The 25,506-nt window shown below is 38.8% G+C and overlaps 1 protein-coding gene across 3 annotated transcripts in view; it reads right to left on the reverse strand.

Moving 5' to 3' along the window:
• Nucleotides 1-25,506, reverse strand: part of ARHGAP6 (Rho GTPase activating protein 6) — a 549,115-nt gene that overhangs the window by 140,658 nt on the left and 382,951 nt on the right. The window lies entirely within an intron of this gene.

Consider the following 25,506-nt stretch of genomic DNA (forward strand, 5'->3'; position numbering starts at 1 on the left):
AGACCCAGGTTTTGATTGCTTTTCCTCTACACCCCTCCCCAAACCTCACCCTTTTTTTGGTAAATAAAGCAAATAGCAGGGCCAACTTTTGAAGGAGAAAGTCATGAAATCCCTAAAAGCATGTTCCAAGTATTTGATAAATTAACGTGGCAATATGAAGACCATTTGGAAAACAGTTACAAAAAAATCAATTATATGGTAATCTGATTTTTAAAAATTATTAAAAATTTTTATTTTTATGAGTCATTTTTCTTGACTTCCATGCCACCAGTTAATATTAATAGGATGGACAAGGAAGGGTATGCTATAAACATAGCTACATTTTATTTCATTTGTAAAAAAAAAAAAACAGTAGACTCAGAATTCAGTGATATGAACATAAAGAACATGATGTCCAATGTTCAAGCACATAATCACTTTGTTGACCTTTTGGTAATTTTAACTGTTGTACCCTAACAACATGTTCCCATGTCATTTTCACTCATGGGCACTACTGATTTGTGCACGTTCACATTTTCTACACAGAGTTTTGCTGCTTCTTTCTTGTTAAGTATCCATCTATGGGTAGACTTTATTTTTGATGTAAGAAACTACAAAATTACAACCCATTAGCAACATAAAAATTTGTAGTCACCACAACTACTAATTAGTGGTGCGCAGTAAGGATAATTCATCAGTGACTCACAGCACAGATAAAATAAGCTGAGAGCTATGTCCTGGATCTAAATCCAAAAGATTTAGATATGTGGGGAATGACTATCATCTCTTGTGCATATAGTGTGTACCCATTATTATTCCAATCCCTTATTGTGTACTCATAGTTTTAATCAATAAACAATCTTAAAACGTGAGGTTTATTAAATGCCCATTTTATAGATGAAGAAATCAAAGCACAGGGCAGTCAAGTAACTTGTCCCAGGACACATATTGCAAGTGGCATGGCTGAAATTCTAACTCAGGGACCTTAGTCCTGAGTTTGTGGTCTTAACCACTATCCTATGCTACTTTTCTGCACCTTGCTCTCCTACTCAAGAAAATTCATCAAAATAACTGTATGAGGTGGTTCTAGGCTCACCTCTAATTCTCTCTCATTTAGTTTTCTTACAAATATTCTAAAGTTTGTAACTTAATTATTATAGGTAATAAATTACTTCTAACACATTGACTGAGGCATGCCTTGACCTTGAGGTGGCAACTGCTGACTTAAAGCAGGGTCAGCAAAGGACAGCCCGAGGCCTATTTTTGTAATCAAATTTTATTGGAAAACAACCACACCCACTCATTTACCTATTGTTGGTGGCTGCTTTTCTGATACAACAGCAAAGTTGAGTAGTTGCAACAGAGACAGTATGATCCGCAACACCTAAAATGTTTTCTATCTGATTCTTTACAGAAAAAGTTTGCTGACCCCAGATCTGGACCCACTGAAAAGAAATCACCAGACATATGACATAGGGGATGACAATGTTCACATTTCATGGTGGAGCATTTCACTATTTCAAACAGCAAAGGAACCACATTTTTTTTCTGTTTCTTTTTTTAATTAAGTTCCAGGGTACATGTGCAGGACTTGTACCCTGCACATGTACAGGATGTACAGGTTTGTTACATAGGTAAACATGTGCCATGGTGGTTTGCTGCACCTATCAACCCATCACCTAGGTATTAAGCCCAGCATGTATTAGCTATTTATCCTGATGCTCTCCTCCCTCCCCCAACCTCACCACCTGACAGGCCCCAGTGTGTGTTGCTCCCCTTCCTGTGTCCAGGAACCACATGTTTTTAAAACTATGATTGTGACATCTCTGTATGTATGAGCAGATGGGTCCACAGAGATCACTCAATGTCTTATTTTCTTTCACGCACATAATGAGAAAAAGCTCAGGGGAAAAAAGTGAAATCAATAGCATGGACTTTAGTATTTGGTATGAGCTACTTATTAGGAATCAGCATTTCTTCCAAGTATTCTTGAAAGAAAAGATATTCATACTAGAGTGATGCCTATCAAATCTACCATGGCCGGCCTGAGAAACTTGTAGTTAAAAACTACAAACATTATAGATTTGTCTCCATATTAAATAGATTTAACTATCTCTACATCTATTATATTTAATGTATTTAAAGTAATATATGTATCTCTTGACTATTATATATTTATTATATGATGAATTATATATGTAACATATTTCCATCTTATATAGACAAATATTTATAATAGGTATGTGATAATAGACAGTGGGTAAAGGGTATATATGCAAATGCATCTTGCTTTAAGTAAACCAATTATATGAAAATACACACAATAAAATTAGGGGCAATGATTCTGTGGTTCAAATACATCAGTATGGGTTCCCTGCAGTGACCCAGGAAAACTGAAGCAAAATCATTTTTAACATTGCTTCCTATGTCTCTCCTACTCACACTCAGAAAGTCACCAGTTTCTGTGGATCCCACCTCATTAAAAACTGTCCTTTCCTTTAACACTTCCTCTCTCAGGAATGTCCACCAGCACTTCCACACTCTTGTAGCCTCTTTCTCATGTAGCAAAACTCATCTTGTCCCTTCCCTTCTGAAAACCATCATTGAGGCTCCAAGCTTTCCAGATGAAGTTCTCAACTCTGAGGTGAAAACACAAGGTCGCTCAAGATCTGGCCACTGCTTAGCTCTTGGGCTTCACCAAGCCTCACTTACTTCACATCCCTTAATTTCAGCCACATGGAAGAGCCCAAAGGACTTCATGGTGAGGGTGAGGGGTGCTCTCAGCCCAAATGCCTTCCCCATGCCTTCCTACTCACCCTGTAATGCTTACTGAGCATCACCTTCTCTGAGAAGCCCTGTTGTCCCCCTACAGGGACATTACAAATGAATCATCACATTAACAAGAAAATCATACCATCTAAAACACAAACAAGTTTACTATGGACCTATAAGGAACACCGAAACATGACCAAAGGAAATTCACCTTATGTTTGTTAAAGAAGGCGAATCTGCTTCTTTCAAGGTTCCAAATGACCTAGACACTTGAGATGTCTAGACAATCACTTGTGATGTCTCATTGAGGGAGGAAAGAGTAGGGGTGGGAATGTTTAAATGTCAGCTATTTTTCCAGAAAACTCTAACGTCACTGATACATCCCTCCTACGTAACCATCACACTCATCTCCCCCCGACCCTGCCCCATCTCAGCTATTTTCTTGACTCTTATTTAAACATTGGAAAGCTATTTGATTATCTATATTTGTGCCTTTTCTCCCTGGCTAGACTGTAGGTTCTGGAAGAATAGAAACAGCACTAACATTTTGTGCTTTTGTATATTTGCTGGTTGAAAGAAAATTTGAGGGAGAGTAGCAATTCTGTCTATACAGAAAATCATTTCTGTCTATTAGCATGGAAACAAGACCAGCAGGGAATATTTATATTTAGGACATTTATTTTAAAGTAGCTAAAATCACTTCCAGTAAAAATGCAAAAAAAAAATCTTGCTTCCTGACTTTTAGTATTAAGAGACAAACATGTAAAAGGGAAAATTGAAAAGGGAGAAACCAACATGAAGAATGACACCAAATGCAGGTATGACGTGAAAACAAGCCATCTGCACTTACTGGTTCACATCTGATTTTCTAGTTGCCACTTTTCAGATTTATTTTTCAAAAATGTTTTCTCCTCAATATACGACTTTTAAAATGATAAATTACACAGTGCTTCACAGACCTGGGTAAATACTTTTGCTCTGATGTATAGAAAATCATGCTTTCTCTGAGCAATGAAGCATATTGAAACTTACATTTTTAAAATAAATTATGGTAAAATAATAGAAGAGATTGGACATAAAAATCATATCCCACAAAAGTTACCACTTTAAAGTGTGCAATTCTGTTTCTTTTTAGTATATTCATAGATAATGTACAACCATCATCACTGATTCCAAAACATTTTCATCACCCCAAAAGGAAAGCCCATACCCAGTCACTCCCCATTCCCCTCTCACGCCAGCCCCTGGGAACCAGTAATCTACTTTCTGTCTGTATGGTTTTGCATGTTTTTGACATTTAATATAAAAGTAGAACCATATAATATGTGGGCTTTTTTGTGTCCGGTTTCTTTCACTTAGCGTGTTTTTGGAGTTCATCCATGTTGTAGCACGTGTCATTACTTCATTAATTTTTATGGCAGGATAATATTCACTGTACAGATATACTAAATTTTGCTTGTCCATTCTTCAGTTGATGGGCATTTGGGTTGTTTCCACATTTTGACTGCTATGAATAAAGCTGCTGTGAATATTCACACACACTTTGTGTGAACATAGGTTTTCACTGATTTTGGGTATATACCTAGAAGTGGAATTGCTGGATCATTTGGTAACAATGTAGCCAAAAACAAAAACAAAAAATGTAGACAACATGACTTCAAATAGCAAGATTCAAACATTTATTTTAGTGCAAAACTTGTTTTCCGCCTCATTCCATTCACATGAGATATCAACAATTACAAGAAAACTCATGCAATGTTTCCACTTCATATAGATCAGCCATCAGAGCTTTTTCCAAGCTGTGATAAGGAACACAATACTTCAGTTTCTTTTGCTTTTTACAGTCTGATGAATATGAGTGTCTTGAAAAATTTAGAGGTTTCTAGTGTTCATTTTTTTTAAAAAAATTAGCCCTGTAATGGCTATATCACAAAGAGTAGATTAACTAATTTAATCATTTATGTTTATATTTTAACTCTAAAGACTAATTGTTGATATCCAGCAGGGCAATTTTACATGTTAAAGTACAGTTCAGAGTCTAGTTCCTTTCAGGGAGATATTCTTGCCTATATCAGGAGAGAAGCTAAAAAGAAAATGCTACACAAAATAGTGCAATAGGCTTGCTTTAATTACTCTTGTCCTCTTTGATTTTATTGCTTACGGGGTGAGGAAAAGCCAGAAGAACTTAATACCCGTTACAAGATAGTCATTGCACATTTCATGAGTTGCTAAGGTCAAAAGCAGATGAACAAATGCTGAACTTCTTCCTGGCTCTACAGAACACGACCCCACACCCTCCAGGGTTGAGAAATGGAAGAAGCCACTAGGATAGGTAGTGCAGAATAATGTCCCTCACCTAAGGTTTCCACACCCTGATTTCTGGAACCTGGGAATGTGTTACCTTACATGGCAAAAGGGACTTTGCCAATGTGATTAAGTTAATATCCTTGAGAGGGGGACAGAAGTCCAGATTATCCAGGTGGGCCCAACATAACCACACAGGCCCTTAAAATAGGACAACCCTTTCCAGCAGAATTCAGAGTTTGAGGGAGATGTGACTATAGAAGAATGATCTAAGAGATGTGATATTGCTGGCCTTGAAGCTGGAGGAAGGGGGCCGTGAGCTAAGGAGTGTGGGTGGTTTTAGAGCCTCCAGAAGAAATGCAGCTCTGTCAACACCTTGATTTTTGTCCAGTGCAGCCTGTGTCAGATTTCTAACTTACAGCACTTTAAGATAATAAATGGGTATTGTTTTATGGCACTAAATTTATGGTAATTTGTCACAGCCATGATAACAGACTAATTCAAAAGAAATCAGAATATTTTTATGCCTGCAAGGGATACATACATTATTTAATGCAGGATTTTCCAAGCTGTTCCATAATCAAATATATTTGAAAAAGTTGTGCATGGTAGCTTCACCTTAAGTAGTCACAATAAACAATAAGAATAATAGAGAAGTCCTGCAGAGGGGAAATTATAACTCGGAGTACCTCCTAAATATACTTGCTATAATCTCACCTCCTTTTATTTTTTATTTTTTAAAATTTTCAGACCATCTCTCCATATCACCTGAAATCCCCAGAATATAGTTGGGACATGCTAAACTAATTCCATCTGCTTAGAACCTGAGGCACAATGGGAAGAAGTGACAAGCCAAGGTGCAGCTTGGCAACACAAAGACATAACCCTGGCCTCATACTCTCCATCTGGAGTCCCGTCCAGGATGCCACTCTGTCTTGCTGTATCTGCATCACAGATAATGGCAATAACAAAGGGATGCAGCCACAGTGTGTTTCTTAAGGTTCAGACCTAGCTTAACATGATGACTTGCTTTTCTAGTGCCAGAATTTATGAAAGTTAGATCTTTGGTGGGAGAAGAGGGTATCAGGTGAAAATCAACCCAACAAAGCTCCTAACAGATAGATTTTTCTACTCAATAATATCAAAAACAATACAGCTGCTTTAGCACTGAATATATTTTATTATTTAAGATAAAAGCATTCAACACACTATTGAAAGTTTACTAACTTCATATTAACAAGAGTAATACAATAAAATATTTCCCCACAGTGATTTATCCTGTCCCTAAAAATGCCTAATTCTGCTGCCAAAGTCTATTTTCCACAAATTCTAGTTTCCAAATGTTAACTTGAGAAGGAACAGAGAGAGACAACCAAATGCCATTGTCTTCCTTCATAGCACTTAATGTTTTCTCCACATTTCCATTTCCCACTGCCTGTTCCAAGAGCTATGAGCCCCTTGTCCTTTGATGTTTTTTCAGATATGCATTATCCTCATCCTTTTTCCAGGATACACAATGGGACCCTTTTTACCACCTATCCATTTTTTTAAAATAATAATAAAGATTATGACTAATAAACCTAACAACTTTCAACACTTATTTTTTTGCCAAAGACTATGCCAAGTGCATCACATTAAGAATCTCATTTAATGTCAACAACAACCAATTGAGGTAAATATTACTATTAATATCTATATCTTACAGATGAGCCAAATGAGGCAGAGAACTTAGGTACTTTGTCCTAGGTCACATAAAAAGTGGCTGAGCCAGAATCTGAACATAATCTGATTTAGAGCTGGGGTCTTCTATAAGCACTAGCTTAGTAGTCCTCTACTGGGGTGATTCTGCCCCTCAAGGGACATTTGGCATTGCCTGGAGACATTTTTGGTTGTCACAACTGAGGAGGAAAGTGCCAGTTGTGATGGGTGGAGTCCAGGGATGCTTCTCAACATCCTACAGTGCACAGAACGGCCCCCACAGCAAAGAATGATCCCACCCTAAATGTCAATAGTTCCAAGGTTGGGAAACACTGCTCTAACCTAATGTCTCCCAATGTCAGGGTATTCTGAATGGGACATTTTTTGGTAAGACATGCAAATGGCTCTCATCTCCAGGTTAGAATCTTCTTTCTCTACCTGGGAAAGGAGGTTATCTCAATCTGGAGTGGATGGTACTTAGAGCCACAGAGTCCATTTGGTGTATATTATCATAGCATCAATTTACTCAAAAGTTTAAGCTGGAATCCTGGGACACTAGGTCATTTTATCTTTTTATCCCTCAGTGGATACATGAAAGAGGCACTAGCTCACTAGAGTGTGACTGAAAAGAGCCAGAAGATTCTGGTTTTTGTTAGTCTTGCCTTGTAGTCAGGAAGACACAATAGCAGTGTCTGTGTCACAGATAATGGTAATAGCAAAGGAGTGTATCCACAATAGGTTACTTGAGGTCCAGACCTAGCTTAAAAGTCAAAATATTTAGGCCAGGCATGGTGGCTCACATCTGGAATCCCAGCACTTTGGGAGGCTGAGATGGGAGGATCGCTTGAGCCCAGGATTTCGAGGCTGCAGTCAGACATGATTGTACCACTGCACTCCAGCCTGGGCGACAGAGCAAGACCTTGTCTCAAAAAAAAAAAAAAAAGTCAAAATTTTTTTCAGAGCAGTTCTGCCATATCTACTCAAAATGTAATTGTGAAAACCATTTGACCCAACAATTCTAATATCTACTTTATAGAAATACTTGCAAAATGTGCAAGATACATTTGCAAAGACATTCACTTCAGTACAATATCTGATAGCAAAAAAACCCAGTCACCAATAAAAACAATGGAAATGTGAGCATATGTTCACCAAAATATGTGTGCTAGAATGTTCATAGCAGCATTATTCAAAAGAGCCCCAAACTGTAAATTATCCAAATGTTTGTGAAAGTAGACTGAATAAATTGTGGTATATCACATAATGGAAAACTATACAGTAATGGGAATGAAAAAACAAACTCCAACCACCTACAACAATACAGATGAATCCCAGAGACATCACGTTGAGTGAAAGAAGTCTGACATAAAAAATAACATGCTGTAGGATACCAGTAATGTAATCTATAAAACCAGATAAAACCAATATATGCTACAAAAATACAGAATAGGGGTTACCTTTGGGGAGAAGTGACTGGAAGGGATTCCAAGGGATCCCTGTCAGGTGCTGGTCAGGGATGGTTCTTCATCTGGCACAGGTGTGTTCACTTTGCAGAAATACATTAAGTTGTAAACTTATGTGCACTTCTCTACATGTGTATTATAATCTACCAAAATATATATATTAATACTTATATATAATTAATTTTATTATATATTAGTTATATGCATGTATGTTTAAAGAAACATAAAAAACCTAAGTGTCCATCAGTGAGCAACTGGCTAACTAAACTATGGGGTATCTATTCAGTGGAATTCTGGGCAGTCATGAAAAAAAGTGGAGTAGCTCTCTCTGAATACATTTGGAAAGATATCCACTGTATGTAAAGTTAAACAAAGAAGTTGCAGAACACAAGTTATGGACATAAATGTTTATTATAATTTAACAGGGAGATCGGGGTTATATATTCTCAAATGGTTATTAGTGGCTATCACTTGAGGATGGGATTTGTGGGACTTTGACACTCTGCCTAATGAATTTTTATAGTGTTGGAATTTATTTACAAACATGTATTATGTTTGTACTGAGGGAAAAAAGGACATTTAGAAAATTAAGATGAACAAAATATATCTTAAGTTTGAGGTTGTTATTATTCCATCATCCATGAAGATTAGGGTTTCTGATAGATGAAGGAAATTATAATGGAATAAACACAGTGTCTTGCCTTCAGGGTTGCTAACTGAACCCATTGGTGGAGGTCACTTTGGTTTGTTGCTGGCAATCTTAACAATTGTTTCAAATTAGCACTTCTCTGCTGGGTTGCTCCACATTCAAATCTAGTTGTGGTGTGGCCACCACAAACAAGATTCTTGGCCACACAAAGAATGTGTCTACAAAATGGTAAAACAACTGAATTTGTTTAAATTAACAAAACCATATACTCAGAGAAAGGAAAAATCAAAACAGCTACACCCAAAGTAATTCACTCGGATGGGTGGTTCATGAAATGCACCCATTCATTAAATCAACACGTTAGCAGCCTCAAGTGGACTCTGTGAGAGATTCAATTGCAATGCAATACTCCTGAATAAATCAAAAGACCATAAAAGACACTTTTTTTTTGGCCCATCATTAGCAAACGTTTTCTGAGTGCTCACTGTGGTTCTGCCATCCTGCTAAAACTCTGGGGATGTGATACCACCTTTATAATTGCAAATGTCATTATGTTGAGTGTTCTTAATTCCACCAATGACATTGAATGGAAATTAGAAAAACATCCACTGATTCAGGCAAAGTTGATAAAACTACAACTTCTCACATACAGTAAAGGTCTGGCAGATGTAACAATTCATAAGGTAGAACAAGTTGTGTTCAATGGATCTCAACCATGACTACACATTATATTTGATCGAAACAGAATTTCTGGAGGTGGCACCTGGCCATCAATATTTATAAAAGCTCCCCCAGGTGATTCAAAAACATAGTAAGAGTTGGAGCCAAAGCTTAGACCAAGTAAGTCAGAAACTAGGTAGAATGGAACCCAGGCAAAAATATTATTTAAAAGCTGCACGAATGGTTCAAAAATATAGTCTATGTTGAGAAACACTGCTTCTAAATTTATGTTATAAATGAAGCCAGAGGTGACACTTCAATAAGCATTTTGTAGAGAGACTCAATACCACCTGTCCTTATCTTGTGCCGTTTTGTTAGTAAATTATCACAAGGTAGTATTTTACCATGTTATGGTTTCAGATGTTTCATGTAAATTATATCTATATCTCCCTGTGCTCTATTTACAACATTTCATTTGATTCCAACAACAATCCTATACAGAATGTAATATTATCCCCATTTTACACAGGAGGGTAATAAGGCTTGACAGAGATTCAGCATCAATCCCTCAGTTTCACAAAGTCAAGATTCCACAGTCTATGTAGTTATATCGTGCTCTATATGCCTGAAAGCAGTGTACCAATCAAAGAATGTTTGCTAAGTATCTATTATGAGCTAAATTCTCTTCTAGGCACTAAGGAGATGGAGAATAACTATAAGATAGGGTCTTCTGTAGGTTACAGCTTACAGTCTAGCTGAGAAGCTAGTATCACATGGCCAAGTTTGGAGGATTTTGCAGGAAGATTTCTGAATTGGTAGGAGACTGGTCCTGACTGGATTCCTTCCAAGATTTTTGTCTATGATACAAATTTTGCTGGAGAATAAAAGTAAAATTATTTGTGTAGGAAGCAGAGTAATGCCCCCCAAAATATGTCCACGTCCAAATCTCAAGAATATGTGAATATGTTATGCTACCTGGCAAAGAGGAATTAAAGTTGCAGATGGGATTAATGTTGCTAATCATATGCTGTTAAAATAAGGAGATTGTCCTGAATTAGGTATATGGGACTAATATAATCACAGGAGCAACTTAAATGTGGAACAGGGAGGCAGAAGGGTCAGTGTCAGCGTGATGTGATGTGAGAAAGACTCACCAGGCCATTTCTGGCTTTGAAGATGGAGGAAGGAACCATGAGCCAAGGAATGTGGGCAGCCTCTAGAAAATGGAAAAGTCAAGAAAAATGATTCTCCCCTACAGTCACCAGGTACCATGATTTTAGCCCAGTGAGACCCATTTCAGACTTCTGACCTCTGGAAGTGTAAGATAATAAATTTGTGTTGTTTTAAGCTACTAAGTTTGTGGTTATTTATTATAGCAGCAACAGGGAACCAATACAATGTCTTCCCAATTTTTGAAGAGGGAAATAGAAGGCTCAAAAAGGAGAAATTTTGTAGTTTTTACCCAAGCTATCATATCTGTAGTCCCAAATCTTGATCCCTTTCTCAGGCCTACTAAATGAGAATCTGCGTTTCAACAAGGTCCTGGCCTAGTCATGTGATTTCTAGCAAGCTCCCAGGTGCTGGTGGTCCCCAACGGTTCTCCGATTTAAGCATTAAAGTTCATCAGAATCATGGGGAAGCTTGTTAAAATAACACAGATTGCTGGGCCCTACCCCAAAAGTTTCGGATTCAGTAGGTGTGGGAGGGGACTGACAATGTGCATTTCTAACAAGTTCCCAGGGGATACCAATGCTGCTGGTCCAGCCACCACATTTTGAGAGCCACTGCTTTAGATGACACTAATAAACATGTAAGAGGAAAGAAGTGGCACTTATCATTCAACTAACACCCATGATGGCACCTCATTATTAACTGACATTTTATAGCAGGTGGGTGATCTGTTTAACAGTCTGTACTTTATGTACTTGCTTTGTGAAAAAGGCACCACATAGCCCCGGGGTTTTTGGTAACACTTGTGGGCAAAAATAGCCACATCTTTGGAACACCAAAGTATCAAATCCATAGATGTATTTCCCCAAATCCCAAAAACACATTTTCATGTGTATCCGTATTTTCTTTTTTTTTTTTTTTCTTTTATTATTATTATTATTATTATTATTATTATACTTTAGGTTTTATGGTACATGTGCGCAATGTGCAGGTAAGTTACATATGTATACATGTGCCATGCTGGTGCGCTGCACCCACCAACTCGTCATCTAGCATTAGGTATATCTCCCAATGCTATCCCTCCCCCCTCCCCCCACCCCCCCCAGAGTGTGATGTTCCCCTTCCTGTGTCCATGTGTTCTCATTGTTCAATTCCCACCTATGAGTGAGAATATGCGGTGTTTGGTTTTTTGTTCTTGCGATAGTTTACTGAGAATGATGATTTCCAATTTCATCCATGTCCCTACAAAGGACGTGAACTCATCATTTTTTATGGCTGCATAGTATTCCATGGTGTATATGTGCCACATTTTCTTAATCCAGTCTATCATTGTTGGACATTTGGGTTGGTTCCAAGTCTTTGCTATTGTGAATAATGCCGCAATAAACATACGTGTGCATGTGTCTTTATAGCAGCATGATTTATAGTCCTTTGGGTATATACCCAGTAATGGGATGGCTGGGTCGAATGGAATTTCTAGTTCTAGATCCCTGAGGAATCGCCACACTGACTTCCACAAGGGTTGAACTAGTTTACAGTCCCACCAACAGTGTAAAAGTGTTCCTATTTCTCCACATCCTCTCCAGCACCTGTTGTTTCCTGACTTTTTAATGATTGCCATTCTAACTGGTGTGAGATGGTATCTCATTGTGGTTTTGATTTGCATTTCTCTGATGGCCAGTGATGGTGAGCATTTTTTCATGTGTTTTTTGGCTGCATAAATGTCTTCTTTTGAGAAGTGTCTGTTCATGTCCTTCGCCCACTTTTTGATGGGGTTGTTTGTTTTTTTCTTGTAAATTTGTTGGAGTTCATTGTAGATTCTGGATATTAGCCCTTTGTCAGATGAGTAGGTTGCGAAAATTTTCTCCCATTTTGTAGGTTGCCTGTTCACTCTGATGGTAGTTTCTTTTGCTGTGCAGAAGCTCTTGAGTTTAATTAGATCCCATTTGTCAATTTTGGCTTTTGTTGCCATTGCTTTTGGTGTTTTAGACATGAAGTCCTTGCCCATGCCTATGTCCTGAATGGTAATGCCTAGGTTTTCTTCTAGGGTTTTTATGGTTTTAGGTCTAACATTTAAGTCTTTAATCCATCTTGAATTGATTTTTGTGTAAGGTGTAAGGAAGGGATCCAGTTTCAGCTTTCTACATATGGCTAGCCAGTTTTCCCAGCACCATTTATTAAATAGGGAATCCTTTCCCCATTTCTTGTTTTTGTCAGGTTTGTCAAAGATCAGATACTTGTAGATATGTGGCATTATTTCTGACGGCTCTGTTCTGTTCCATTGATCTATATCTCTGTTTTGGTACCAGTACCATGCTGTTTTGGTTACTGTAGCCTTGTAGTATAGTTTGAAGTCAGGTAGTGTGATGCCTCCAGCTTTGTTCTTTTGGCTTAGGATTGACTTGGCGATGCGGGCTCTTTTTTGGTTCCATATGAACTTTAAAGTAGTTTTTTCCAATTCTGTGAAGAAAGTCATTGGTAGCTTGATGGGGATGGCATTGAATCTGTAAATTACCTTGGGAAGGATGGCCATTTTCATGATATTGATTCTTCCTACCCATGAGCATGGAATGTTCTTCCATTTGTTTGTATCCTCTTTTATTTCCTTGAGCAGTGGTTTGTAGTTCTCCTTGAAGAGGTCTTTCACATCCCTTGTAAGTTGGATTCCTAGGTATTTTATTCTCTTTGAAGCAATTGTGAATGGGAGTTCACTCATGATTTGGCTCTCTGTTTGTCTGTTATTGATGTATAAGAATGCTTGTGATTTTTGCACATTGATTTTGTATCCTGAGACTTTGCTGAAGTTGCTTATCAGCTTAAGGAGATTTTGGGCTGAGACAATGGGGTTTTCTAGATATACTATCATGTCATCTGCAAACAGGGACAATTTGATTTCCTCTTTTCCTAATTGAATACCCTTGATTTCCTTCTCCTGCCTAATTGCCCTGGCCAGAACTTCCAACACTATGTTGAATAGAAGTGGTGAGAGAGGGCATCCCTGTCTTGTGCCAGTTTTCAAAGGGAATGCTTCCAGTTTTTGCCCATTCAGTATGATATTGGCTGTGGGTTTGTCATAGATAGCTCTTATTATTTTGAGATACGTCCCATCAATTCCTAATTTATTGAGAGTTTTTAGCATGAAGGGTTGTTGAATTTTGTCAAAGGCCTTTTCTGCATCTATTGAGATAATCATGTGGTTTTTGTCTTTGGTTCTGTTTATATGCTGGATTACATTTATTGATTTGCGTATATTGAACCAGCCTTGCATCCCAGGGATGAAGCCCACTTGATCATGGTGGATAAGCTTTTTGATGTGCTGCTGGATTCTGTTTGCCAGTATTTTATTGAGGATTTTTGCATCAATGTTCATCAAGGATATTGGTCTAAAATTCTCTTTTTTTGTTGTGTCTCTGCCAGGCTTTGGTATCAGGATGATGCTGGCCTCATAAAATGAGTTAGGGAGGATTCCCTCTTTTTCTATTGATTGGAATAGTTTCAGAAGGAATGGTACCAGCTCCTCCTTGTACCTCTGGTAGAATTCGGCTGTGAATCCATCTGGACCTGGACTTTTTTTGGTTGGTAAGCTATTGATTATTGCCACAATTTCAGCTCCTGTTATTGGTCTATTCAGAGATTCAACTTCTTCCTGGTTTAGTCTTGGGAGGGTGTATGTGTTGAGGAATTTATCCATTTCTTCTAGATTTTCTAGTTTATTTGCATAGAGGTGTTTGTAATATTCTCTGATGGTAGTTTGTATTTCTGTGGGATCGGTGGTGATATCCCCTTTATCATTTTTTATTGCATCTATTTGATTCTTCTCTCTTTTTTTCTTTATTAATCTTGCTAGCGGTCTATCAATTTTGTTGATCCTTTCAAAAAACCAGCTCCTGGATTCATTAATTTTTTGAAGGGTTTTTTGTGTCTCTATTTCCTTCAGTTCTGCTCTGATTTTAGTTATTTCTTGCCTTCTGCTAGCTTTTGAATGTGTTTGCTCTTGCTTTTCTAGTTCTTTTAATTGTGATGTTAGGGTGTCCATTTTGGATCTTTCCTGCTTTCTCTTGTGGGCATTTAGTGCTATAAATTTCCCTCTACACACTGCTTTGAATGCATCCCAGAGATTCTGGTATGTTGTGTCTTGGTTCTCGTTGGTTTCAAAGAACATCTTTATTTCTGCCTTCATTTCGTTATGTACCCAGTAGTCATTCAGGAGCAGGTTGTTCAGTTTCCACGTAGTTGAGCGGTTTTGAGTGAGATTCTTAATCCTGAGTTCTAGCTTGATTGCACTGTGATCTGAGAGACCGTTTGTTACAATTTCTGTTCTTTTACATTTATTGAGGAGAGCTTTACTTCCAAGTATATGGTCAATTTTGGAATAGGTGTGGTGTGGTGCTGAAAAAAATGTATAGTCTGTTGATTTGGGGTGGAGAGTTCTGTAGATGTCTATTAGGTCTGCTTGGTGCAGAGCTGAGTTCAATTCCTGGGTATCCTTGTTGACTTTCTGTCTCGTTGATCTGTCTAATGTTGATAGTGGGGTGTTAAAGTCTCCCATTATTAATGTGTGGGAGTCTAAGTCTCTTTGTAGGTCACTCAGGACTTGCTTTATGAATCTGGGTGCTCCTGTATTGGGTGCATATATATTTAGGATAGTTAGCTCTTCTTGTTGAATTAATCCCTTTACCATTATGTAATGGCCTTCTTTGTCTCTTTTGATCTTTGTTGGTTTAAAGTCTGTTTTATCAGAGACTAGGATTGCAACCCCTGCCTTTTTTTGTTTTCCATTTGCTTGGTAGATCTTCCTCCATCCTTTTATTTTGAGCCTATGTGTGTCTCTGCATGTGAGATGGGTTTCCTGAATACAGCACACTGATGGGTCTTGAGTCTTTATCCAGTTTGCCAGTCTGTGTCTTTTAATTGGAGCATTTAGTCCATTTACATTTAAAGTTAATATTGTTATGTGTGAATTTGATCCTGTCATTATGATGTTAGCTGGATATTTTGCTCGTTAGTTGATGCAGTCTCTTCCTAGTCTCGATGTTCTTTACATTTCGGTATGATTTTGCAGTGGCTGGTACCGGTTGTGCCTTTCCATGTTTAGCGCTTCCTTCAGGAGCTCTTTTAGGGCAGGCCTGGTGGTGACAAAATCTCTCAGCATTTGCTTGTCTGTAAAGTATTTTATTTCTCCTTCACTTATGAAGCTTAGTTTGGCAGGATATGAAATTCTGGGTTGAAAATTCTTTTCTTTAAGAATGTTGAATATTGGCCCCCACTCTCTTCTGGCTTGTAGGGTTTCTGCCGAGAGATCCGCTGTTAGTCTGATGGGCTTCCCTTTGATGGTAACCCGACCTTTCTCTCTGGCTGCCCTTAACATTTTTTCCTTCATTTCAACTTTGGTGAATCTGACAATTATGTGTCTTGGAGTTGCTCTTCTCGAGGAGTATCTTTGTGGCGTTCTCTGTATTTCCTGAATCTGAATGTTGGCCTGCCTTGCTAGATTGGGGAAGTTCTCCTGGATAATATCCTGCAGAGTGTTTTCCAACTTGTTTCCATTCTCCCCGTCACTTTCAGGTACACCAATCAGACGTAGATTTGGTCTTTTCACATAGTCCCACATTTCTTGGAGGCTTTGCTCGTTTCTTTTTATTCTTTTTTCTCTAAACTTCCCTTCTCGCTTCATTTCATTCATTTCATCTTCCAGGGCTGATACCCTTTCTTCCATTTGATCGCATCGGCTCCTGAGGCTTCTGCATTCTTCACGTAGTTCTCGAGCCTTGGTTTTCAGCTCCATCAGCTCCTTTAAGCACTTCTCTGTATTGGTTATTCTAGTTATACATTCTTCTAAATTTTTTTCAAAGTTTTCAACTTCTTTGCCTTTGGTTTGAATATCCTCCCTTAGCTCGGAGTAATTTGATCGTCTGAAGCCTTCTTCTCTCAGCTCGTCAAAGTCATTCTCTGTCCAGCTTTGTTCCGTTGCTGGTGAGGAACTGCGTTCCTTTGGAGGAGGAGAGGTACTCTGGTTTTTAGAGTTTCCAGTTTTTCTGCTCTGTTTTTTCCCCATCTTTGTGGTTTTATCTACTTTTGGTCTTTGATGATGGTGATGTACAGATGGGTTTTTGGTGTGGATGTCCTTTCTGTTAGTTTTCCTTCTAACAGACAGAACCTCAGCTGCAGGTCTGTTGGAGTACCTGGCCGGCCCTGTGAGGTGTCAGTCTGCCCCTGCTGGGGGGTGCCTCCCAGTTAGGCTGCTCGGGGGTCAGGGGTCAGGGACCCACTTGAGGAGGCAGTCAGCCCGTTCTCAGATCTCCAGCTGCGTGCTGGGAGAACCACTGCTCTCCTCACAGCTGTCAGACAGGGACATTTAAGTCTGCAGAGGTTACTGCTGTCTTTTTGTTTGTCTGTGTCCTGCCCCCAGAGGTGGAGCCTACAGAGGCAGGCAGGCCTCCTTGAGCTGTGGTGGGCTCCACCCAGTTCAAGCTTCCAGGCTGCTTTGTTTACCTAAGCGAGCCTGGGCAATGGCGGGCGCCCCTCCCCCAGCCTCGCTGCCGACTTGCTGTTTGATCTCAGACTGCTGTGCTAGCAATCAGCGAGACTCCGTGGGCGTAGGACCCTCTGAGCCAGGTGCGGGCTATACTCTCCTGGGGCACCGTTTCCTAAGCCCGTCGGAAAAACACAGTATTCGGGTGGGAGTGGCCCGATTTTCCAGGTGCCGTCTGTCACCCCTGGAAGGGGAACTCCCTGACCCCTTGCGCTTCCCGAGTGAGGCAATGCCTCGCCCCTGCTTCGGCTGGCGCACGGTGCGCTCACCCACTGACCTGCGCCCACTGTCTGGCACTCCCTAGTGAGATGAACACGGTACCTCAGATGGAAATGCAGAAATCACCCGTCTTCTGCGTCGCTCGCGCTGGGAGCTGTAGACCGGAGCTGTTCCTATTCGGCCATCTTGGCTCCTCCCCCGTGTATCCGTATTTTCTCCTTGCAGCATTCCATATGGCACAACTGGCAACTGTGGATATTGACATGCTCCACATCTCATAAGACAACCTGAGGTACTGGGAATTTGCTTGAGCAAGATTTCCCAACTTCAATGCTACTGACATTTGGGGTTGGATAATTCTTTATTTGGGGGGCTTTCCTGTGCATTGTAGAATATTTAACAGCATCTCTGGCCTCTACCCACTAGATGCCAGGAACATCCGTATCCTCCAACTGTGACAACCAAAAATGCTTCCAAATATTATAAAATGTACCCTGAAGGGCACAGTCATTCCTGGTTGAGGCCCACTAGTTTATCTGATTCTGATGCATATTTTTACGAAGATATAATAGATCTGGAAAGAGATTATTGAGTCCCACAGCACACCTTGGACAAGACATAAGATTCCTGAGTTGCTGTTTGGTCAGATAATGAATTCGAGCTGATCCATATCATGTTGGGCCTTCTGTAAGCTACTGAGTGGGGAACAGATCTTTCCAGATGAACAACCACACAGATTGTTTTTTTTTTTTTTTCCAAACAGTTTGCTCTTACTCAATTTTACAGCCGATCTGTTGAGACCGAAACTCCCTCAGATGTTCTGTCTATTCCCCATCCTAAATGTCAGGGTAGGAGAACAGGTTAAAGGGGAGAATCTTAAAAATATGCATATTTAAAATTTTGAAAACATCTTTGGAACATGTATTTTAAAATAAATGTAAGTCAGCTTGAGTTTAAGGGCCTCAGTAATATCCCTGATAAAAACAAGAGCTACATTCTGTAATTGCTATAGTCCATGATAAATAAAAAGGAAATACACATTTTGTACTTACAGAGAAGCCACTGTATAATGACAACCTACTTGTAAACACAATCTGGGTTTACTAACTTACATCTGATAGCAATGCCATACACAGGGCATCAAGTCCTAGAGGGTCAAGGCTGCGCAGTCTAAGGCAGTTTGAGAGAACACGTCCTTTAAACTGAGAACAACAAAGATACCAGTTATTACCTCAATCACTTTGTGATTCCCACTCTGAGCAGGACAGATCCTAAGAACTAGAAAAGACCATAGTCATGATTTCTTTAGCCCATTTATTTACAAATGGATTTACCAGGGAGGATGAGAGCTTCCTTCACTTACACAATTCTGAAAAGAAAAGAGGTCACACTTATACTTTCTGAAATTTACTTATTTCTAAAGTCCACAAGCTTCCTCTTTTTAGTCCATTTCTGAGACTAAATTAGATTAGTAGGGTATGATCAAATTGTGATTGCCCACTTGGTTTTGTTAGCTATGGTATAAATCAAATTTCATGCTTCCTTTTGCTGCTCAAGGGGTGTTTATAGTCTGCCGAGTAATGTTAAAGCTGACTTAAGTAAGGCTCTTTGAGAACCATTAATTCTTACTGTTGTAACATAAAACAGCCCAAATCCAAATTTAGACACTTTTTGAATTATTGACACCATGATTCCAGTCCTTTATAAGGAAGGTAAAGACCACTGGCATATACCATTTAATTTTATTTTAAAATAACAATTTCTATCTTTTAGAATTTCTTTTTATTTCCATAGGTTTTTGGGGAACAGGTGATATTTGGTTACATGAGTAAGTTCTTTAGTGGTGATTTGTGAGATTTTGGTGCACCCATCACCCTCTATCTTTTTTAGTGACCAAAAAAATGAGTGTTTTTTTTCCCACCAGCTATTGTTTGAACAATAACTTCATCTAAATAACAGTTGTGCCTCTTGCCCCTAGTCATCTCTTTCCTATTTTCTAAAATGAATCACAGACTTTCGGAACTTGGGGTACAAACTTTGGACCTTCACAGACCCTGAAATAGTTGTCTTTCCACAACAGCACCCTGGGTCCAGGCACCCACTTCACTTTATACACCCCAACACCCAGCTCAGTTCTTAGGTAACTGTAAATCTGTGGGTTTCAACTAGGGGCGAATTTGCCCCCTCACTCCCCCATCAAACATATGCGATGTCCGGAGACACTTTTGGTTAGTCACAACTTAAGAGGGAGGGTTGTTGCTGCTAACACCTAGAAGGTAGAGGCCAGGGATGCTGCTAAACATCCCTCAGCAAAGAATTATCTGGCCCCAAATGCCAAGAGTGCTAACACCGAGAAACCTTTTTGTAGAGGTTCTCAGAGACACATTTTCCAGCCATATGTTGTATGACTCTATTTCTATGAAATGTCCCAAATAAGCAAATCCATAGAGACAGGAAATAGATCGGCAGTTGTCTTGTGCTAAGGGGAGGAGAGTGGGAATTGACTGTTACTGGGTATGGGATTTCTTTTCAGGTGATGAAAATGTTCTAGAACTAGACTATGGTGATGGTGGCAAACTTTGTAAATACATTAAAAATATACTAAAACCCATTCAAGTATACCCTTTCAACACGTGAACTTTATAGTATGTGAATTATGTATTAAGTTATTAAATCCGTTTTTATAGACCTTTCATTAAATAGCTTTTATTTCTTACTAAACAAGAGCTTATATTGTAGAGCAGTTTTGAATAGCTGTAGGTTTCTCTGGAGGATATTCTCTGGTAACAGTTTTTGAATGCAACCCTATATTTCACAGGAAAAACATTATGTTCTGTATTTTTAAAAACTTTATCTATTTCCAGTTGTTCTTATAATGTTATCATTTGATCTGGGGCCCTGAGATATGCCTCATTCATCTGTGAGCAAGTGCGTGAAGAGTGTCTGAGCCAGGGCCAGAGCCCAGGGGTCTTGCGTCTGCTCTGACTCTCAATGTGATGTGAAGACAGCCAAGTCATCTGATTGCTTTGTGTTTCTACCTTCTCATTCTTGACACAAGTCTGAGCTTCCAGATGAACTTTCTTGTAGAAACCCTAGCAAGCAAGGACAGTGGATACAAATGCTCAGTGCTTTACCAATGCAGAGGGGACACAAGTGGATTTCCCTGTCCAACATTCAGGGTCTCTCTGTTTCCAACAGCCCATCTGCCATTGCCATTTTTCTACCTAAAACCTCCGCTGCCGCCTAGCTGGTCTTTTTCTGCACACCAAGCATGCTCTGCCCATTCCCGTTTCTCTTTCTTCCAATGACTCAGCCCTGTGAGGAAATAGCCTCTATGTCTATCCAAATCCTTCACATCTCCAAAGCCTGAAGCCCCTGGCACACAATGAACAACAGAATTATTTTAGGCAAGGAATTCTACATTTAATTGCTAAGATCATGGAAGCATGAGAAGATGTCACCTTTTGGCCTTTAGCTCCTCTTATGCCCTCCACCTTGCACCACGCCAGCAGTGCTGGGTTCCTGCCAGCTAGCTAACACACTGGGCCACTTCCATGCTGGTGCCTTTGTGCTGATCCCAGAGATGCTCAGGCGAACACCTCACCTTCTTCAAGAAATTCTTTAAAACTGACCACCCTATTGAAACGTGCAACTCAGCACTTCTAATCCTTCTTAGCTGCTCTACTTTTTCCTTTTCCATAGGCTTTCTCTTCTTCTGCTGTACTTATTTATTATATCCATTGTTCATAGTTGCTTTCTGTGAGACTGTGAGTAGGAGTCTTTGTGTGTTTTAATCACTGACGTAAAACATAAACCTAGAATATACCCGGCATGCGGGAGGTGACCAATAAACATTTAAACATGTTAAATGCTTAGAACCATGGCTGGCAATAAAGGTTAGTTACATCTTCATCATAGTCGTCATCATCAACTTTATCATCATGGGGCAACCCTTACACTATTGTTCTGTACCATTACACTGTGTTTAGCCTTTTATGTATCTATATTTTACATAATGTATAAAGGCTGTAAATTTTTTGAGGGCTGATATCATACCATATATAATATGTGTCTTTTTAAAAATTAAGATATAATTCACATACCATAAGATTCACCACTTTAAAGTGTACAATTGAGTGGCTTTTAGCATATTCACAAGATTGTGCAACAATCACCACTGTCTAACTCCAGAATATTTCTATCATCACAAAAAGAAACCTGGTGCTCATTAGCAGTAACTCCCCATTTCCCCCTTCCCTCAACCCCTGGCAACCATGAATCTACTTTCTGTTTCTATGGATTTTGCCTATTCTTGGCATTTCCTATACAGTCATACAGTATATGGTATTTTATGACTGGCTTCCTTCACTGAATGTAATGTTTTCAAGGTTCATCCATGTTGTTGTATGGATCAGTGCTTCATTCCATTTTTTGGCTGAGCAATATTTAAAAAAACTACTAATCTGTGTATGTCTCCACTGAACCTCAGCAGGAAAGTTGAACTTACTTTGGTATATTTTACCCAATAAACAGGAATAAAAATGCTTGTTTTTACATTACTGTCCTACCTCTTTTAACACAGATGTACCATTTTCACTCCTGACAGTTACCAGTTAATTATAATCCAAACGACACACTCTTCAACTGCATATAATTTCCCTTGTTGAAAATTGTTCCACCTGATATTTAGCAAATGCCTACGGACTTTTCAAATTACAAGCTGTATGAACTCTTACTGTGAATGTTTATATTATTAAAATATTTCCTACTCATGATTTAAAAGGGCTCTCTCACTTTAAAAAATCGTGTGGTTTTTTTTTGTCTTGGATTTTATGTTCAACTTTTTCTCCCCCTAAGAATGAACATTGGATATACCCAGGGCCTATGCAAGTAGCACTATCACTTACTCATCTCTCTTGGTGAACATGAATGAGAAATATCATACTCCAAACTTCTTGTATTTCCCCTGCATTTGTTGCATTCACAGATTATTTAAAAGAAATAAATTTAAACCTTGGCTACCCAGAGATTTTCAAGGAGTCCCTAGATAACTACCGTTAGTGTTTTGGCGAATATCTCCCCAAATGGAGAGAAGGGAGAGCAGGGAGGGAGGGAGAAAAAAAATTAGAGAAGGGGACTTTAAAAAATCTATTTTTCCACTTAACAATGTATCATCAACATCTTTTTATGTTGACAAATGCAGAGTGACATCCTCATCTTGAATGCTATTTGTGCCATAATCGATTTGAACCAGCCCCGCTATTGGTAGACATTTTGTTTTAAATGTTACTTCGTAGGCCAGGCGCAGTGGCTCATGCCTGTAATCCCAGCACTTTGGGAGGCTGAGGCAGACAGATCATGAGGTCAGGAGATCGAGACCATCCTGGACAACATGGTGAAACCCCGTCTCTACTAAAAATATAAAAATAAGCTGGGCATGGTGGCATGTGCCTGTAATCCCAGCTACTTGGGAGGCTGAGACAGGAGAATCACTTAAACCCGGGAGGCAGAGATTGCAGTGAGCCGAGATTGTTCCACTTCACTCCAGCCTGGGCGACAGAGCGAGACTCTGTCTCAAAAAAAAAAAAAAAAAAAAAAAACAAACTATCATAGTGTATTTGCTTGGAGTATATTATAATTTGAACTAAGAGGTCAGAGCCAAATGTAATGAGAATGTTAGGATAATAGATTCTAGCACTTTTATAGCATCTCCCTTTTCAGGTACTTATCAGAGGTCATTTGCACAAAAGTCCACAGGAGCAGTTGACAGCAATGCTGAATTATCCATCTTAGCTATTAAAAAGGTCCATCTAAATCACTGTAGGATTTCTTTCAGAATCCACATTTTCTATGTTTACCATGTCATGGAAAACTTTTCTACATTTTCATTAATTCATCAACACATTTATCTAGCACCTACTTTGTATAAGAGATTTTTCTAGGTACCAAGGAGCTCCCAAGAAAGTATAAGACACAATACCTGATTTCTAAGGGTTGCAGTGGGGTCAAAGTTACGATGTGTATCGGAATTCATCGGTGGTTTTGTGCCTAAGATCTGAAGATCATACAACTCCAACTCTACCCCAGCAAAAAAAAAAAAAAAAAAAAAAAAAAGCAAAAAAAAAAAAAAAAAGCTATCCTAGAGAATGATGTTTTCTTATAAGTAAACATCTACAGAGAAAATATTTAAAAGCCAACTTTGGCTCCAGCTACTTAAGAAGACTCACTGTTGAAATTATTCTAGAATATTGGACAACCCTGGGGATGCTTTAAAAGAAGGCTCAAGAGTTGAACTCTTACAGATGACAGGAAAGGCTTTTCAAACTCATAATACCTGACTTATCCAAAGGCCACCCTCATACCCTGAGTGCTGCTGAAACCCAGGCAGTAAGCCAGTGGAGAGGAACCCCAAAACAAACCAAACACCCTCCCAGCAGTCAAAAATAAGTGTCACAAAACCGAAATTCATTTGCTTTTCTCACAGGTGAGGCCCTCCCAGGCCAGCCCCACTTAGGGTGTTCCTTTACTTTCAGTTCACCCATACTTTTAACAAGCTTGGGCATATGATTTTCTAGCATACTACAAATTAGAAGCAGCAAATTAGAAGTGGGGAAGTTGCTAACATAAGCATTGTGAGAACAGCAAAACGTACCGGGCTGCAAGTCAAGAAAAAGAATACCTGCTACAAAAAAATGAGCAAAAGAACTATTTTATGCAGTCAATTTATTCATAAATAAAATAATTGCTTATAGGAAAAATATTTCAATTGAAATTTCATTTTCCTCAAAAACATTTAGCAATTTTTAAGCTGTGTAAGTGGGACCTAAATTAGTAGAAGAGATTTCAAACAGAGATCCATATTTTAATGTCCTATGACTCAGGATATGCAGTAGGGGAAAATCAATTATTTCTATGGAATTGGCCATCAAAGCTTGTTCAACTGTCCATGGTGAATTAGCGGTAACTCACTATCCAGTGGTCCAGAGGAATTAATGCCACATTAAGGAAGCATCCTGTTGATCATTATGGCCAAATATATCATCCTCTCATTCTTAAAAGGTGAGAAAAAGTATAAGATCAATCTTTCTAAAACTACAAGGCCACTAGTAATTCATCATGGACTTTATTAGTAGAGATTACCCACAACTTTGTAGAAAAAAAAATATCCTGAATCCTTTCAGACACTCCAATATATGTAATTATATAAAATGGGGGAAAAAGATTGACAGTGAACATAATGTGATCCACATTTTCCTTCCTCTCCCTTACCACCTTGCTGTACACCCCTGCCAATCCTCCTAAGGTCCATTTTCCAACTTCCTTCAAAGGGAATCCTTCTTGTCTCTGATATAAAATTCACCAATAAATATATTCATAAATAAATGCAAATCCTGGGGACATTTGGCTTTCAGAATCATATTCTATGTTTCTTTTCATGCATACATTTTACCTGTTATAATCTTCTACTTCCTTCTTTGCAATCTCTCTCTCCCTGATTGGAAGGTCTTACCTTTCTTTGCAATATTCATCCCTACTGATTTATCCCAAAGATCATCTTGGAATCTTATTTATTAGCATCCTTTAAACATTTACTGTATGCCAGCTGACAGGGTTGGGGAGAGTAATAAATAGCCTTCCATTTCCCCAGAGATGTCACTCATCTACTTTTCATACTAATTCCCTGAGCTAGGTTCTGTTATTATTTCCATTCTACATATCAGGAAATTGAGGCTCAGACAGGCTAAGTAATTTGTACATATACATATAAACATATGTATATGTACAAACTTTATAAGTATTACTTGAGTATTCAAAGAGATCCAAGTATAACATCAACTGTATCTGGATAGATATTCAGTATCTCCTTTATTGATCTAATATTGATGGACGACTCGTCAGTTAGCTCCTGCCACTAATTACAAATTTGTTCAATTAGATCAATCTAATCAAATTCCAGAATAAAATAAAAAAACCCACGTGTCATACCAAGGTAGAGGGGTAAAACACACATGAATTTAATAGGTAGATGATCAGAGGTTCTTTTAGAAAGTGAATAGCTT

This window comes from Pongo pygmaeus, chromosome X (assembly GCF_028885625.2).
Source record: "Pongo pygmaeus isolate AG05252 chromosome X, NHGRI_mPonPyg2-v2.0_pri, whole genome shotgun sequence".
Lineage (NCBI taxonomy): Eukaryota > Metazoa > Chordata > Mammalia > Primates > Hominidae > Pongo > Pongo pygmaeus.